Source organism: Aulostomus chinensis, chromosome 2 (assembly GCF_037954235.1).
Source record: "Aulostomus chinensis isolate RoL2024-O1b breed Wild chromosome 2, RoL_Achi_v1.0, whole genome shotgun sequence".
Taxonomy (NCBI): Eukaryota; Metazoa; Chordata; class Actinopteri; order Syngnathiformes; family Aulostomidae; genus Aulostomus; species Aulostomus chinensis.
The window spans coordinates 5,534,425-5,552,904 of record NC_141321.1 but is presented as its reverse complement, the minus strand read 5'-3'; the positions used below and the strand labels follow the sequence as shown (position 1 = coordinate 5,552,904).

Genomic DNA, 18,480 nt, shown 5'->3' with positions numbered 1-18,480 from the left:
AGAGAGGGACAGAGATAAAGAGAGAGAGAAAGGAAGAGAGACTGATGGACAGAGACAAAGACAGAGAATGGAGGAAGACAGAGAGACAGAAGGAAAGAGAGGGACAGAGATAAAGAGAGAGAGAAAGGAGGAGAGACTGATGGACAGACGGGGACGTGAGCAGGTGGAGCTACAGGTGGCAGCTGGAGCCTCTTCAGGTCTGGAGCCTCCTCCAGCAGCACCAGGATCTGGGATGAGGGGAGAAGAAGAGGAGTTAGGAACATGTCTGAGGACAGGAGGAGGAGAGAGAAGCCCAGTGCATCATGGGAGATCCCAGCAGTCTGAGCCTAGAGCAGCAGGTCTAAGGGCCAGCCTAAGCAGTCCTGACTATAAGCCCGATCAACAAGGAGGTCTTAAGTCTGCTCTTAAACCTAGAGAGGGGGTCTGGGTCCTGGACTGAAACTGGGAGACGGTTCCACAGGAGGGGAGCCTGATAGCTGAAGGCTCTGGCTCCATTCTACTGTTAGAACTCTAGGAACCAGCAGGAACCCTGCGTCCTGGGAGTGAAGGGTTCTAGCTGGATCATAGGGGACTAGGAGCTCTGTCAGGGATGAAGGAGCCTGACTGTTGAGGACTTTGATGGTAGAAGAAGAATTTTAAATTCTGTTCTGAATCTGACAGGGAGCCATGCAGAGTCGTTATGGGTTGTTCAGGAGGACCACCTCCACACCCTTCAAAGAATCCTGCAACACTTGCAGGAGAACAGACCACGAGATAACTCGTGAAAGAGAACTCCTAGGTTCCTTGGGTTCCCAGGTTGCTGGGGGCCAGGGTGGTGCCATCCAGGGTACCTGTCTCATCAGATCAGGTGGTCCTCAGGTGTTTGGGCCCAGCACAAGAACTTCAGTTTATCAGAGTTTAATAAAGGAAATGATGGTCCTCTATGTTTCCTGTCCTTCAGACAGGCCTCCAGTTCAGTCAGCTGGTTTGTTCCATGTGGATCATTGATGAGTTCAGCTGAGTGTCGTCTGCATAGCAGTGAACATTAATGGAGTGTTTCCTGATCATGTGACCTAGAGGAAGCAGGTACAGGGTGAAGAGGACTGGTCCAAGCACAGACCCTTGTGGAACACCAGAACTGACTGTAGTGGTCTCAGAGGAGCCACCATTAACTAGTACCAACTGAGATGACCTAGTAAATATGACCTGAACCAGTTTAGTGTGGTTCCTTTAATACCAGTGACAGGTTCCAGTCTCTGTAAAAGGATATGGTGGTCAATGGTATCAAAGCTGCACTGAGATCTAATCAGACCAGCACAGAGACCAGTCCCTCATCTGGTACCAGTAGGAGGTCACTGGTAACTTTGACTAGTTCTGTTTCTGTGCTAGGATGAACCTGGAACCTGACTGAATCCTCCAATCAGCTGTTGCTGTGGAGAAGTCACAGAGCTGTTTAGCAGCTGCTTTCTCCAGAACCTTGGAGAGAAAAGGAAGATGTGATGTTGGTCTGTAGTTGGTAGAACTTCTGGATCCAGGCTTGTTTTTGAGGAGGGTTTAATTCCTGCTACTTTAAAAGGACTGAGGGACGGAACCAGATACCAGCGCCACATTGATCATATCTAAGAGGGAGGGGCTAACAAGGGGAGAGAGTCTTTGAGCAGCTTAGTTGGGATGGGGTCTCAAGTGTTACCTTCTGCTCTGGAGACAAAGGCCTGGACCCAGTAGGTTGAGACAGGAGTAACAAAGTTTATTTAGAAAGTACAAAACAAAGTAGTCACGAGGGACAAGTATCAAAATAAGAGCGGAGGACTTAGCCTGGAAAAAGGGTTAACATAAAGCACCTCACAAAAAGGTGAGGGAAATGACAAAACCAAAAATACCTCTGAGGGATAACAAGACTAAACAAAGAACCAAAGCAAAAACTACTACCGGCAAGCACACAGCGAGTGGTAGGCACTGGTAGGAGGACTGGAGCCGAAAGCACAGGAAGATACGTGTGGTCAGGAGAAGGAATCATGCGGCACTGAAACACTGGCAGTGCCGACAGATATAGGCTGGCCAAACGAGCCAAATGCAATCAGGTGTGAGATCAGTGTCACCTGGCCCCGCCTCCTACCAGCCTCAGAACCGCAAGAAAAAACACTGAAGAGAAACACTGGATCAAAAAAACATAATACTAACACAACGAAAACCTGGAACACAACATCAATGACAGGTTGCAGGAGAACGGACCACGAGTGAAGCGCCCAAAGTGGGAGTTTGGCAGAACTGAACTGGATACCTGGGCCACCTGCTGGAGGCTCCTGCTCCTAACAATGTTCAAGAGCTTCAGGCCTTTTTGGGACTTTTTAAGTATTATGGGAGATTTGTGCCACAACAAAGCACAGTGTTGGCCCCGCTGTACCGACTGCTGAGAGGAAATGTACCTTGGAAATGGACTGAGGCAGAAGAGTCTGCATTTGTGAAGTGTAAGGACCTGTTGACCAGAGACCAGTGACACCCGAACAACTGCGGCATCAACTACTCAATGCTTGCGGAGCATCAACAGGAGGCGCCACTCAACATGACACAAGTCGCCTGGGTGATGCGCATTGACAGTGAGTTAGCCGGCGTCCACAAGGATGTCACGGAAGGCCGGCCAAACCAAGCTGAGGAACATTTGAAAGTGTCTGACACAAAGAGAAATGACCTTTCTACAGAGTAGGGAGTGTTCATGGAAATTCACTCAGGGCACCAAGGGTTAGTGAAAACAACAGCCCCTGCTTGCAAATATGTATGGCGGCCAAATCTCGACTCAGACGTGGAGCAATGGTGCAGAGACTGTGAAACATGTCAGCTGGAGCAAAAGAGGCCTCAGCACATCCCACTACACCTGTGGAGTTTCCTGGTGAGTCCTGGAAAAGACTGCATAGACTTGGAGTACCAGAGAGAACCCAGGAGGAACAGGGAGAACATGCAAATAAACTGAGCTTTTCTTTGTTTTGAATTCTTCAGAAAATCTGCATTTCACACTTGAGTGAAAAGGTGTGATGCTTCTAAGAACAAAAGAACCTGACAAACAACAAAAAGATGTCAGTCATGCGAGGGACAACACTGAGGCACCTGATGCCCCCTTTTAGGTGCCCTTCACTTCTGATATGAAATAAATTCATGTTTATGACTTCATTCTGGCAAATGCTGTGTTTTCTCTCATTTTTATAATTTCATTTAAAAAAAATGAGGATTTGAAAAGTTCAAATCCTGAGCATAATGACTGAATATTTGGTAGAGATGATTAAAAGTTGATTGAAATATTCAACCATAAAAAAGGGAAAACAATGTGAATGCATGATGTCTTCACCAATCACGACATGCAGTTGGTAGAACCATCTTTATGTTGTCACAACTAATGTGGCCACTAGAGGGCGTGTCAGCAAAATGTGCCAACTTTGTCTTCATGGCTCAGATGATGAGGATCAAAACTAAGAGGTCAACAGTTTTCGCTCTCCTACTCAATGCTCGGCATGGCTGTGGTGCTGCTGAGCACAGGATCTGCCAGCTGTCAATCATTTTCACACACAGTTGATTCCAATCAGAGAAACGGGGGAGACCCCCGGCTCATCCTGGGCGCTGGTCAGAGGAAGGATGCATCTTTCTTCCTCTTTCTCAAAACCTGGAGTGTTCAAAGGTCACAAACATGGTGGATTTAGGGCAGAACAGTGGGTTGTGGTGTTTCTTACAGAACACATTGTGTTGTTCTTGTTGTTCTTGTTTCAACAGTGTGGTGAAGTTCTGTTTCATAGACTGGACAAACTCCCACTGATGGTATCACTTCGTTTTTGATGAAGAAATCTTAAATTGAGTCTGGCTTAAAAAATTCTATGAGCAAAAAAACCGCTGAGCACTTTTCCGACTACTACTACTACTACAACTACTACTACTACTACAACTACTACTACTACTACTACTACAACTACTACTACTACTACTACAACTACTACTAATAATAATAATAGAGTGAAAATCATTTTTTTAAATTGATGAACTAAAACCAGCACAAGCGTCCTACACGCTGTTGTCATGGAAACATCACAGCACATGACAGTGGGGGTGTCAGTCACATGATGAATAAAGACACAGAGAGGGAAGATGGACGTCAGGTTTAAGGGGACACGTGTGCGTGACTTCAGAGTCCTTGTTGTCTCCAAAGGTTCGACCCCTGAGAGATGAAATGTTAACGTCAGACTTTGCGTGCGTACCTGCAGCGACCAGCAGCTGACCTGGGATCAGACAGCCTTCCACCTGGTATCAGGCGCCGCTGCGTCCAGTTGCAGCTGGCTCTGCGTCTCTGTATGCAGCCTCGTTAATGATTTCCAGGACGAGCGTGTTAAAGACAACATGAGAGTCGGATCTGTGCGATAGCGGCAGCTGTTTCTGCCAGGCGGGCCCAGCGTTTCCTGGAAACAACAACCAGTTCCTGACAGATGAGAGCAGATAAACAACGGGTTCTCCCCATCAGGCCATCAACGCTCGACTCAGTGCCTTACGATTGTACTGTTGTGTGTTTTAGTCTGGTGCTATTATACTGAAATGTTTTCATGTATTCACTGTAAAAAGATAATATCACATTTCCTACCAAAGGAATTTTGTAATTTAATGGTGTGGTCACTGCAAAAAGGAAATCTCTAATGAGAGGATCCATCACAGGAAACTGGTCAGACTCACCCTCACACCTCCAGACGATTCAGTCTCCAAACGTGAGGTCGTCAGGAGTCCTTTTATTGGCTGAAGGAGGAGTCGAGTTCAGTCAAGTCAGCTTTATTTGAACGGCGCCAAATCCCAGCCAAAGTTCTCTCACCAGTCTTCACTTGTGGAGCAGGTCCAGTAGAGCAGGTCAAGTCGAGCAGGTCCAGCACCTCACTTCCTCTATTCACTGAGACCAGCTGTTCTTTTGGACCAGCACATCTGAGACGGCGGCAACACCAGCAGTCCTTCAACAGGCAGGAGCCTTGAGCAGATCCAGGATCAGTGGAGGGACGGCGGCCATCTGCCTGAACCGGGTGGGGGGGGGGAGCGGATGAGAGAGACAGAGAGAGTCAGTGGGGGGGGGGGGTAAACTTGACATCAGGTCCTCCGCTGCTGTTTGACTGGATGATGATGAAGAACCTCAAAAATCTCCAGAGTTCTCACGTGGTTCCACGAGGGCTGCATACATACACACACACACACACACACACACACACACACACACACGAGGATGTCAGTGGGTGAATGTCTGTAAATAACTGATGACTGCCCATGTTGGAAGACAATTGGACAATTGATGAGTCATAGATAGATAGAGTCAGGATTTGGGGGTTGAGGATGGTGAGGGAATGATGGAGACCCAATTACAGACAGTAGGATGAGTGGTGCACAAAAGAGGTTTATTGAGAGACGGGGAGACTTGAGACCTGACGACTGGAGATGGGGAATGAGGGCGAAGGCTTGAGACGTGGCGAGAGGAAGTGGCTTGACTCGACAATGAGGGGACAACAAGCGACGACGACAACAACAGCAAATGACAACAGCGACAATGACAGCGACAACAACTACAATGACCCAACCACCTTACAGAGGAAAACACACAGGTTAAATACAAGAGGGGAAACAAGACACAGGTGATGCAATCACCCAGGTGAGACACATGAGGTGATCACAGGAGGGAGGACAGGAAGACAGGACATGACTACAAAATAAAACAGGAAGCTGGGTGGAGGGTGGCCAGGAGGCGGGAAAGGGCAAGAAAACACCAGTGAAACTAAAAAAAACACTCACTCACCACACTTGTGGGCAAAACCACAATACAGTGTCGGGGGGGGGGGGGCCAGGGGGCCAGGGGGCCGCAGAGACCACGGAGAGTCAGGGGACCAGGACCCTCGGAAGAAGGTGTAGCAGCCGCTGGGATTGGGATGGTGCCTGCCAGAGCCCTGGGCAGTGGAGCAAGAGATAGATAGATAGATAGATAGATACATAGATGATAGATAGATGATAGATAGATAGATAGATAGATAGATAGATAGATAGATAGATAGATGGATAGATAGATAGATAGATAGATAGATAGATAGATAGATAGATAGATGATAGATAGATAGATGATAGATAGATGATAGATAGATAGATAGATAGATGATAGATAGATAGATGATAGATAGATGATAGATAGATAGATGATAGATAGATAGATAGATAGATGATAGATAGATAGATAGATGGATAGATAGATAGATAGATGATAGATAGATAGATAGATGATAGATAGATAGATAGATAGATAGATAGATAGATAGATGATAGATAGATAGATGATAGATAGATGATAGATAGATAGATAGATAGATAGATAGATGATAGATAGATAGATAGATAGATAGATGATAGATAGATAGATAGATAGATAGATAGATGATAGATAGATAGATGATAGATAGATGATAGATAGATAGATAGATAGATAGATAGATGATAGATAGATAGATAGATAGATAGATGATAGATAGATAGATAGATGATAGATAGATAGATAGATAGATAGATGATAGATAGATGATAGATAGATAGATAGATAGATAGATAGATAGATAGATAGATAGATAGATGATAGATAGATAGATAGATGATAGATAGATAGATAGATAGATAGATGATAGATAGATGATAGATAGATGATAGATAGATAGATAGATAGATAGATAGATAGATAGATAGATAGATGATAGATAGATAGATAGATAGATAGATAGATAGATAGATAGATAGATAGATAGATGATAGATAGATAGATAGATGATAGATAGATAGATAGATAGATAGATGATAGATAGATAGATAGATGATAGATAGATAGATAGATGGATAGATAGATAGATAGATAGATAGATAGATAGATAGATGGATAGATAGATAGATAGATAGATAGATAGATAGATAGATGGATGTAGTGGAAACAGTCATGCCTGCATTGTCCATGTTTTTAATGTGTTTGTTTTATTGCTCCCTGCCCAGGGACCACAGATGTAAATTAGCTCTCTTGCTAACTCTGGTCCTAGAACTTTCTTGTTCATGGCCCCTGTCAAATTAGCTCATAAACTAAACTAAACTCTGAGGGTTCCTCTACCCAAACAATACCTTTTGCAGTCAATGTGTGTGTGTGTGCCTTGTCACCTGATTTCCCAGAATTGGCTGAGCGCGCATGTGTGTGTGTGTGTGTGTGTGTGTAGGTGTGCGTGCGTGCGTGTGTGTGTAGGTGTGCGTGCGTGCATGTGTGTGTGTGTGTGAGTGTGTGTAAGTGTTTTCCTGAGGTGATTTCCTTCAATTTTTTGGCTGGACACGTGGCAACAAATTCCAACCCACCCACCTCAGAAACATTTCCTAGCTGCACATGCAGTCCCATTTCAACACACAGTGTCCCTGATGTCATCATAGTGTGTAAGTGTGTGTGTGTGTGTGTGTGAGAGAGAGCTCGTACCAGGTTTCACTCAGCTGGATGTATGTGTTTTCCTAATATGACCATACATGCATGTCCCCCTGAATTCACACCAGCAGGGCTCCTCCAACACAAATTTTATTTTCTCCATGAGTCAAAGGTCGGTCAGGCCACATGTGATTATACTCTAATATTCAAAAACAAAACGCCCTTTTCATTCAAAACATCAACAAAAATACAAACTAAAATAAAATGTCATCTCCTTTTTGACAATGCCACACTGGACGAGAAGGATTTTCCTGATTCTTCTTATGGCCTCACCCATGAATCTTTAATTTCCTTCTCAGTTTTCAGTGGGCAGGGAGAAAACTCAGTTTTGAGGTCAGGAGGCAACAGGAGTGATGGATGAGATTCATTAAAGCCGGCGATGGGCCGATCCGACAGGTGAGTAGCCAGCAGACCAGGTGAACCAACTTGTGGTTCAGCCCCAATTTATCCATTTATCTCGTTATCAGTCAGGATTCTGGGTTCATCTTAGCACAGAAACATCTTGACCAGTGACCTCCTACTGGTACCAGATGAGGGACTGGTCTCTGTGCTGGTCTGATTAGGTCTCAGTGCAGCTTTGATGCCATTGACCACCATATCCTTCTACAGAGACTGGAACCTGTCACTGGTATTAAAGGAACCACACTGAACTGGTTCAGGTCATATTTACTAGGTCATCTCAGTTGGTACTAGTTCATGGTGGCTCCTCTGAGACCACTACAGTCAGTTCTGGTGTTCCACAAGGGTCTGTGCTTGGACCAGTCCTCTTCACCCTGGACCTGCTTCCTCTAGGTCACATGATCAGGAAACACTCCATTAATGTTCACTGCTATGCAGACGACACTCAGCTGAACTCATCAATGATCCACATGGAACAAACCAGCTGACTGAACTGGAGGCCTGTCTGAAGGACAGGAAACATGGAGGACCATCATTTCCTTTATTAAACTCTGATAAACTGAAGTTCTTGTGCTGGGCCCAAACACCTGAGGACCACCTGATCTGATGAGACAGGTACCCTGGATGGCACCACCCTGGCCCCCAGCAACCTGGGAACCCAAGGAACCTAGGAGTTCTCTTTCACAAGTTCTCTCGTGGTCTGTTCTCCTGCAAGTGTTGCAGGATTCTTTGAAGGGTGTGGAGGTGGTCCTCCTGAACAACCCATAACGACTCTGCATGGCTCCCTGTCAGATTCAGAACAGAATTTAAAATTCTTCTTCCACCATCAAAGTCCTCAACAGTCAGGCTCCTTCATCCCTGACAGAGCTCCTAGTCCCCTATGATCCAGCTAGAACCCTTCACTCCCAGGATGCAGGGTTCCTGCTGGTTCCTAGAGTTCTAACAGTAGAATGGAGCCAGAGCCTTCAGCTATCAGGCTCCTTCATCCCTGACAGAGCTCCTAGTCCCCTATGATCCAGCTAGAACCCTTCACTCCCAGGATGCAGGGTTCCTGCTGGTTCCTAGAGTTCTAACAGTAGAATGGAGCCAGAGCCTTCAGCTATCAGGCTCCCCTCCTGTGGAACCATCTCCCAGTTTCAGTCCAGGACCCAGACCCCCTCTCTAGGTTTAAGAGCAGACTGAAGACCTCCTTGTTGATCAGGCTTATAGTCAGGACTGCTTAGGCTGGCCTTTAGACCTGCTGCTATAGGCTCAGACTGCTGGGATCTCCCATGATGCACTGGGCTTCTCCCTCCTCCTCCTGTCCTCAGACATGTTACTAACTCCTCTTCATCTCCCCTCATCCCAGTCTGTCCATCAGTCTCTGCTCCTTTCTCTCCCTCTTTATCTCTGTCCCTCTCTCTCCTTCTGTCTCTCTGTCCTCCTCCATTCTCTGTCTTTGTCTCTGTCCTGCTCCCCTGCTCTCTCTCCGTCCCCACTGATCCTGGATCTGCTCCACCTTCCTGCTGGTAAAGGAAGGTTCTGGTGGCTGCTGGTGCAGGATGTGCTGCTGATGGAGAATTGTTGGGTGGAGGTTCATTGAAGGAGGGAGGTGCTGGACCTGCTCTACTTGGACAGAGTCAGGACAGAACTTTGGTTGGGGTTTGATGCCACACAAATAAACCTGACCTGACTTGTCTGCTTTCATCCCTGGGAATATCGGTCTGTTCCACAAACTGTGTGTCACCCCTGCTTGCAACAGACCAGAAGCTGTTTTGTTTGCCCTTCTTCTGCCTATGGCTTCAGTGGGTGTTTAGCAATTTTCACATTAAGCTTTAATCCTTTTTTTCACAGGGTTTTCAGACTTCACCATTCCAACGTCAGTGTTGCCACACTTCATGCGGTACGTGTTTTAACATTTCCTGCTCCAAAACAACCCACTCATGTTCAGCCTGGTTCCCGCACCTCAGTGTTTGTTTAGATATTCCTTTAGCAGTCCCATGACGGGGAAATTCACATCTATGTGAAAGTTAAGAGACTCTTCTGGTTCGGAGCTCCATCTCTCTGCACCAACTGCCGCCTGCATCGCCCCCCCACCCCCTTTTTATCCCCTACTGTTACACCGGCCCGCACTCCCCTTCCATGAACCAGTCTACCATCTAGTCCCCCATCACACTGGCTTGCTCTCCCTGCCTCCCCTTCCATGAACCAGTCTACCATCCAGTCCCCCATCAAACTGGCTTGCTCTCCCTGCCTCCCCTTCCATGAACCAGTCTACCATCCAGTCACCCATCAAGCTGGCTTGCTTTCCCTGCCTCCCCTCCCATAAACCAGTCTACCATCCAGTCCCCCATCAAGCTGGCTTGCTCTCCCTGCCTCCCCTTCCATGAACCAGTCTACCATCCAGTCCCCCATCAAGCTGGCTTGCTCTCCCTGCCTCCCCTCCCATGAACCAGTCTACCATCCAGTCCCCCATCAAGCTGGCTTGCTCTCCCTGCCTCCCCTTCCATGAACCAGTCTACCATCCAGTCCCCCATCAAGCTGGCTTGCTCTCCCTGCCTCCCCTCCCATGAACCAGTCTACCATCCAGTACCCCATCAAGCTGGCTTGCTCTCCCTGCCTCCCCTTCCATGAACCAGTCTACCATCCAGTCCCCCATCAAGCTGGCTTCCTCTCCCTGCCTCCCCTCCATGAACCAGTCTACCATCCAGTCCCCCATCAAGCTGGCTTGCTCTCCCTGCCTCCCCTCCCATGAACCAGTCTACCATCCAGTCCCCCATCAAGCTGGCTTGCTCTCCCTGCCTCCCCTCCCATGAACCAGTCTGCCATCCAGTCCCCCATCAAGCTGGCTTGCTCTACCTGCCTCCCCTCCCATGAACCAGTCTACCATCCAGTCCCCCATCAAGCTGGCTTGCTCTCCCTGCCTCCCCTCCCATGAACCCGTCTACCATCCAGTCCCCCATCAAGCTGGCTTGCTCTCCCTGCCTCCCCTTCCATGAACCAGTCTACCATCCAGGCCCCCTTCAAGCTGGCTGGCTCTCCCTGCCTCCCCTCCCATGAACCAGTCTACCATCCAGTCCCCCATCAAGCTGGCTTGCTCTCCCTGCCTCCCCTTCCATGAACCAGTCTACCATCCAGTCCCCCATCAAGCTGGCTTGCTCTCCCTGCCTCCCCTCCCATGAACCAGTCTACCATCCAGTCCCCCATCAAGCTGGCTTGCTCTCCCTGCCTCCCCTTCCATGAACCAGTCTACCATCCAGTCCCCCATCAAGCTGGCTGGCTCTCCCTGCCTCCCCTCCCATGAACCAGTCTACCATCCAGTCCCCCATCAAGCTGGCTTGCTCTCCCTGCCTCCCCTTCCATGAACCAGTCTACCATCCAGTCCCCCATCAAGCTGGCTTGCTCTCCCTGCCTCCCCTCCCATGAACCAGTCTACCATCCAGTCCCCCATCAAGCTGGCTTGCTCTCCCTGCCTCCCCTTCCATGAACCAGTCTACCATCCAGTCCCCCATCAAGCTGGCTTGCTCTCCCTGCCTCCCCTCCCATGAACCCGTCTACCATCCAGTCCCCCATCAAGCTGGCTTGCTCTCCCTGCCTCCCCTTCCATGAACCAGTCTACCATCCAGTCCCCCATCAAGCTGGCTGGCTCTCCCTGCCTCCCCTCCCATGAACCAGTCTACCATCCAGTCCCCCATCAAGCTGGCTTGCTCTCCCTGCCTCCCCTTCCATGAACCAGTCTACCATCCAGTCCCCCATCAAGCTGGCTTGCTCTCCCTGCCTCCCCTCCCATGAACCAGTCTACCATCCAGTCCCCCATCAAGCTGGCTTGCTCTCCCTGCCTCCCCTTCCATGAACCAGTCTACCATCCAGTCCCCCATCAAGCTGGCTTGCTCTCCCTGCCTCCCCTTCCATGAACCAGTCTACCATCCAGTCCCCCATCAAGCTGGCTTGCTCTCCCCTTCCAGAAGCTTCCTTCTTCAACTGTTATTAACATTTCCATGTTTCCTCCATTCTGTGTTATAAACTGTTTTCTTGTCTGTACCAACATCTCCTGCACGTCTGTCCCTCCTGGTGAGGGATCCTCCTCCCCTCCTCACCCTGAGGTTTCTCCCATTTTTCCCTGTTAAAGGTTTTCTATGGAGTTTCTCCTCAGTCGATGTGAGGCTCTGAGGGCAGAGGATGTTGTTATGATGCCATGAAGCCTGGAGACAAACTGGTGGGGAAAACAGGCTACAAAGAAAACTGCCTTGCCTTGCCTTGGTTTTGCTACCACTGTCACTCCACAAAAGATTTAATCATTGTTGAGTCCCAATGTGAAAAATTAATGGGTTATCTGTCTCTTTTGATTCTATTTTTGTTGCAGTTTTCATCATGGGACCCAAATCTGTTACTCCAAAATTCTCATTTGCCAGCAAATGTCATCGGGTCTCGGACATTCATGGTGGCTCCTGATTCTCTGACAACAACAACTTGTGTGGTCATCTAAAGCTGGAGTCCTTTGATCGATTCATTCCACGTCTCAGAGAAACTCTCAAGTTTTCTTGCTGATGTCACCCAGCTGATAAACCTTGGCTCTCTCTGACTGGACGCACATTTTTTTTTTTTTAGAAACATGTCTTTATTATAAATTGTGCATAAACCACACAACTCAAATGTAGACAGATTTTACATATGCATTGTGTCTTAATTACATTTACACAACTTTTATACTTTACACCCCCCCCCCCACCCCACCCCTCAAACCAGCACACGCAGTCTTAGTTCACAAACCTAGTGGGATACTGTTAATAAACTAGAAAATACAATAGACATAGATACAGATATCAAAGTCTTCTCACAGCCTTCAACCATCTTTCTTTGGTCTGGGAAGTACATTCCAAAATATATTGGATATCCTCGGCCCAACATATTGGAAAAATGGAGTCCATACCTCGTAAAAAAGATCGATTTTGCCACGAGACCAATATGTTAAATATTCCATCGGTAAAAGATCAAAAATGACCTTACGCCATTCTGAAACTGTGGGTGATTTGTTTGAGATCCATTTTAATAATATGGTTTTACGTGCAGCATAGGTCAACACATTCAACAATTTTTTCCTGCAGATATCTTGACTCTCAGATGTGGTCTTCCTAACAGAAGGCATAGCGGATCCAAATCCAATTCTCCATCAAATACCAAGTTCAACCATGAAACAACCTTCCCCCAGAAATCCTGAACATGTACACAGGTCCACACAGTATGTAGAAAACTCCCCACCTCTGTACGACACTTCATACACAGAGCTGATTTCTTTGGGTCCATTTTATTTCTGAGTTGAGGCGATATTTGAAGACGATGTAACAACCGGAATTGTAATTCTTTTGTTCTGTTCCATATGGATATGTTGTTAGCATTCTCCCATATACTTGTCCGTGTATCCTCATCCATCACCACCCCAAGGTCCTGAGCCCACGTTTGTAGGATGTCATGATCCACTTTACAGGACTTAGAGAGGGCCTCATAGCAACGCCTCACTATAAACTTATTGTTGTGTATTTTATCAAGTAGATGTTCAGTGGGTGACAGTTCCAAATTGAATCTGCACTCAGTTTGATTCTGAATAAAACTTCTCACTTGTAGGAACCTAAAAAAGTGTGTTTGGGGTAGTTTATATTTTAGTCTTCGTTGATCAAAAGACATCATTCTACCTCCTTCAAATAAGTCCTTTAAAGTTCTAATACCTGCCTTCTCCCATGAAGAAAAAACATTGTCCATCATTCCTGGGAGAAAATCTGAATTTTTCTGTATTGGGCTAATTGGTGATAAAACACCTTTTCTCTTCTCCCATTTTTTAATCATATCTCAAACCTTTAGTGTAGATTTGACAATAAAATTGCCCTCCACAATCTCCGAGTCTTTTCGGTTCCAAATAAAAGGGAGACTAGCTGGTGTTATTGGTTTTCCCAAATTGTATGTTTCAATATCTAACCAGACAGAGTTTGGGTCATTTCGTACCCAGTCTACCAAATACCGAAATTGAGAAGCTAACTGGTATAATTTGATGTTGGGGACTGCCATGCCTCCTTTATCTGATGGCAACTGCAACCTTGCTAACTTAAGTCGTGGTCTCTTATGGTTCCAGATATATGTCCTAAACCAGTTATTTATAAGTTTGATAGTGTTATTGTTTAGTAGGATGGGAATCATCTGAAATTGGTAAAGCAGTCTCGGCAAAATGTTCATTTTTATCGAGGAGGTTCTTCCCAACATTGAGAGTGGTAGCGAGGCCCATCTATCCAAGTCATCATGGATGCGTTTAAGAAGAGGTTGGAAATTGGTTTTGTACATTTTTTGAAGCACGGGAGTGACAAATATACCTGGATAAACAAAGCCTTGTGTTGCCCATCGGAAAGGTGATAAACCAGGGGGAAGAGTGTGATGCGTTTGACCCAGTGGCATTGCCTCTGACTTATTAAAATTTATTTTGTACCCAGAAAACTCACTGAATTTATTAATGACCTCAAGGACTAAGGGGATAGACATTTCAGGTTGTGTAATAAACAACAAGACATCATCCGCATATAGCGATATTACATGTTTCCTTTGATTAATTGATATACCATGAATGTTAGGGTGGTTCCTTGTAGCTTCAGCCAAAGGCTCAATTGCAATCGCAAATCACAAGGGTGATAGGGGACACCCCTGTCGTGTACCCCTTCCCAGTGCAAAATATGGAGAGCATTTACCATTTGTGATAACAGCTCCGAGGGGATTACAGTACAACAATTTAATCCAGTCAATAAAGTTTTTACCTAAGCCAAATTTATGGAGTGTGAAAAACAAATAATTCCATTCTATACGGTCAAACGCTTTTTCCGCATCCAGTGAAACCACCATGCCTTTGAGGTTATTTTGCTGACAGAGCTGAATGATGTTGAGTAACCTTCTTACATTGTTACATGAATTCCTTCCAGCAATAAACCCTGTTTGGTCATTATTAATAATATCTGGAAGGATCTTCTCCAGCCTTAAAGCTAGCGTTTTAGATAAGAGCTTGAAATCTGAGTTTAACAAACTGATGGGCCGGAATGATGAACATTCATCCCCTGGTTTATCTTTTTTAAGAATCAGACTAATGCTTGCCTCTGTGAGTGTTTTGGGAAGAGATCCCATCTCAAGAGAGTGATTGAACATGTTCAGAAGAGGCTTGATCATCAATGACTTAAATTGTTTGTAAAATTCTGAACCAAAGCCATCAGGGCCGGTACCTGTTTGTACAGTGCGGACAGCCTCTATTATTTCTTCTGATGTTATAGGTTTGTTCAATTCTGTTTTTTGTCTATCATTGGGTTTAGGAAGTGTTAAATTAGAGAAAAAACCCTCCATTAGTCCTGCGACCCCTGCTGGCTGCTCACTAGTATACAATCTCTTATAAAATTCCGCAAAAGCCTTGTTAATACCTTTGCTATCCATCTTAAGTTCACCAGAGGCATCTTAAACAGAGGAAATATTTTGGGAGTCAGCTCTTGTCTTCACCAGATTAGCCAAATACTTGCTTGGCTTGTTTCCAAATTCATATAATTTTTGCTTTGCAAATCTTATACTTTGCTCTGCCTTTTTCGTGAGTAATGAATTAAGTGCTGCCCTAGTGGCCAGAGTTGCTTTAAGATTGGATTCAGTGGGGTTTTGATTATATGCCCTCTCACATTCAGATAGCTGTAGTTCTAGCTTCCGTTGCTGTTCTAAACATTTTCATCTTGTATTTTTTTCATAAGATATTATCAAGCCACGTGAGTATGCCTTACATGTCTCCCACAAGATGGAGGGAGATATCCCTGGTGTGTCATTACTGCTGTAGAACAACTGAAACTCATTTTGGAAATAAGAAATACATTTTGGATCATTTAGCAGATGTGTATTGAAACGCCATCTTTTTGAGCGCTCTTGGGTCTCTCCATGTGAGAATTTTAGGTACACAGGAGCATGGTCAGATATTGTGATACTGCCAATAGTACAAGAAAGAACAGAATGTAACATTGTTTTTGGAGCAAACGGATAGTCTATTCTAGAGCTACTTTTGTGAACCCCAGAGAAGAATGTGAATTCCTTGCTGTTAGGGTTTAGTGTTCGCCACAAGTCCAAATAACCTAGTTCTTCACATATATTAGCTGTTGTCCGTGCTCTTTTGGTAGGATGGTTTCCTTCACATTAGGCTTTTCTGTAAAACTTAAATTTTAACATAGAACCACTACACTTTACCACTCAAAACAAAGAGGGGGAAAAAGAGAGAGAGAAAAAAATAAATAAATACAAAATTCGAGCATGGAAAAAAAGAAAATTCGGCTTTACATTTTTAGCACACCATGAATACTGTACTCACACTTATTCATCAGATACATTGTCCCGTCTCAGAGTGTTTATAAAAGCCATGGCTTCCTCGGGCTTGTCAAAGGATTTCGTAGTTTTGTTGGCGGTGATCCTCAGGGTTGCAGGATAGCTTAAGCCGTACTTCTGTATACCGATCGATTGGAGCTTCCTCCTGGCCTCATCGAAAACCCGGCGTTTTCTCTGAGTGCCGTTGGAGAAGTCCTGGAAGAAGAAAATCCGGCTGTCCTCAAAACGAATATTTCCCATCCGTCTGGCCGCCTCTATCACCCAAACCCGATCGGCGTAGTTGTGAAACCTCACGATCATAACGCGGGGATAAGGCTTATGAGAGTCGGCTCCCCTCCTCCCGGAGCCCGCCACCCGGTGCGCCCTCTCCAGCTTGATTTTCCCCGCCTTGGTGTTTAATGCCAGGATCTCGGGAATCCATGACGCCATGAAATGAATCGCCGATGTCCCCTCTAATGATTCTGGCAGGCCAACTATTCTGATGTTTTTGCATCTGCTCCGGTCTTCCTGGTCATCGAGACGCTCCTGCAGGGATGCGATAGCTTTCTCCAGGTATGACACACGCGTCTCCGTCTCGACATTTGTGTCTTCCACCGCTGATATACGCTGCTCCGCTTCGTCAATGCGCCTGGCCGCGTCCTGTAATTCTTTTGATATTTCACCAATTTTCTCCAAGAATGAGTTAAACTTGACATCCATCATGTCTGAGATATTTCCTGTTAATGTCGCCATGGCCTTGGCCATCGCTGGATTTAGTTCAGTCTCTCCTGTATCCGCGGCGCCATCTTGTGCATTGTCAACCTTGCTAGCCGCTATGCTCTTTTTTTCGTGAGTCTTCCTCCCAGTTTTAGTGGCCATTTCTCCGACTGCTTTGCCCCAAAAGTGCTCCAAGGACATCCCATACACTACTAACCGTATTTTATGCCTATCTGGACTAGTCAAACATAAAAGTCAGGATATTTTGCATCGAAAATGCGGGAGCTCACAGCGAACGCTGCTACTCGGTCCACATCATCGGAAGTCCGCGTTGGACGCACATTTTGAGATCGAGACTTTGCTCATGTCCATACATCTGTTGGCTAAATGACTCACATGCCCGCGGGCCTTTGTGCAACCACCTCTTCCTGGCCAACATGGACCTCTATATTCATGTCAAACATTGTGCGGCTGTGAGTACACGTTAACAGCCGGTGGTGCCTGCAGTGCTGGTAGTATTGGCAGTGATGCTGGCTGCATGGTTGGAGCTGTTGGTTGTGGTGCCTCAACCAGCTGCTGCAGGTCTCTTTGGACCCTCTTGCTGCAGGGGCTTGTGTTTTTGCTTTATTTTTTCCTTGTAATTCTCTGTGTTGTAATTGCACGAGCTTCCTCTGGATGGTTTTATCTTGTCCCAGCACCTTTTTCTCATCTCTACGATATTTGTCAAGCCCGTGCACCACATGATCGCAGAACAAGTGATGCGGCAATGATAGGAAGCCCACCACATCCTCTGGTCGACTCTGGACCAGGGCAGGAAGGCCTCCATGATGGCATTTCTGGACAGAGTCTTCAGTTCCAGGCTTTTCTCAATCTTCTCCTCAGTCACTCGCTTCCTGTTTTTAATTTGCTGCATAATTTATGTGCCTGGGTTCTCGGATTCCCCTCTTGTTCTTGCGTGATGTGCAGCATAGCAATGTAATATTTGAGACTCTTTCCTACCTGCAATATTTCAAAATCAAGGTCTGTTGACTCGTCATCTCTTGGTGTGCTAGCTGGTCTGTTGCTACTGTCCAGTGTTTCTGATAGAAGCCTCTTATGTGAGCTTGGAGCTGTGCAGGTGTTTAGCTGCCACAGGAACAATCTCCTTGGAGGCTTGCTGTTGCAGCTGAGACTGGATTCATTCCCGCTGGGCTTTGCTGCTGATTTTCATTTACTTCCAGCTGTTGACTTTTTATTTTGAGTAGGTCTTCTTCATGTCTTCCTATAATGCTAACCTTCACCTCTGAATGGATTTGAAATCCTCAGTTCCAGCTCTCTTGTCTCATGTCTTTTCTTAATTTTGCCTTTATTAATATATATTCATAAATAATTAATACATTATTGTCTCTTACTCGCTGCTCCATGTCCTAGCATGCTTCCGCATAAAATGTTCCATGCTCTGGCCAAGCTGACGCCAATTCCATCCATCGTCATCTTCCGCTTATTCCTTACTAGTAAGGATCATGGGGGGGTGGAGCCTATCCCAGCATCTACAGGCGAGAGGCGGGGTTCACCCT

At 46.1% G+C, this 18,480-nt stretch overlaps 1 long non-coding RNA gene across 1 annotated transcript; it reads right to left on the bottom strand.

Moving 5' to 3' along the window:
* Positions 1–3,393: 3,393 nt before the first annotated feature.
* On the bottom strand, positions 3,394–4,781 carry LOC147268879 (uncharacterized). The gene is made up of 3 exons (XR_015119201.1): positions 4,684–4,781; positions 4,218–4,435; positions 3,394–3,631 (listed from the first exon to the last, which is right to left on the bottom strand). It is a non-coding gene; the product is annotated as an uncharacterized LOC147268879 (long non-coding RNA).
* Positions 4,782–18,480: the final 13,699 nt, after the last annotated feature.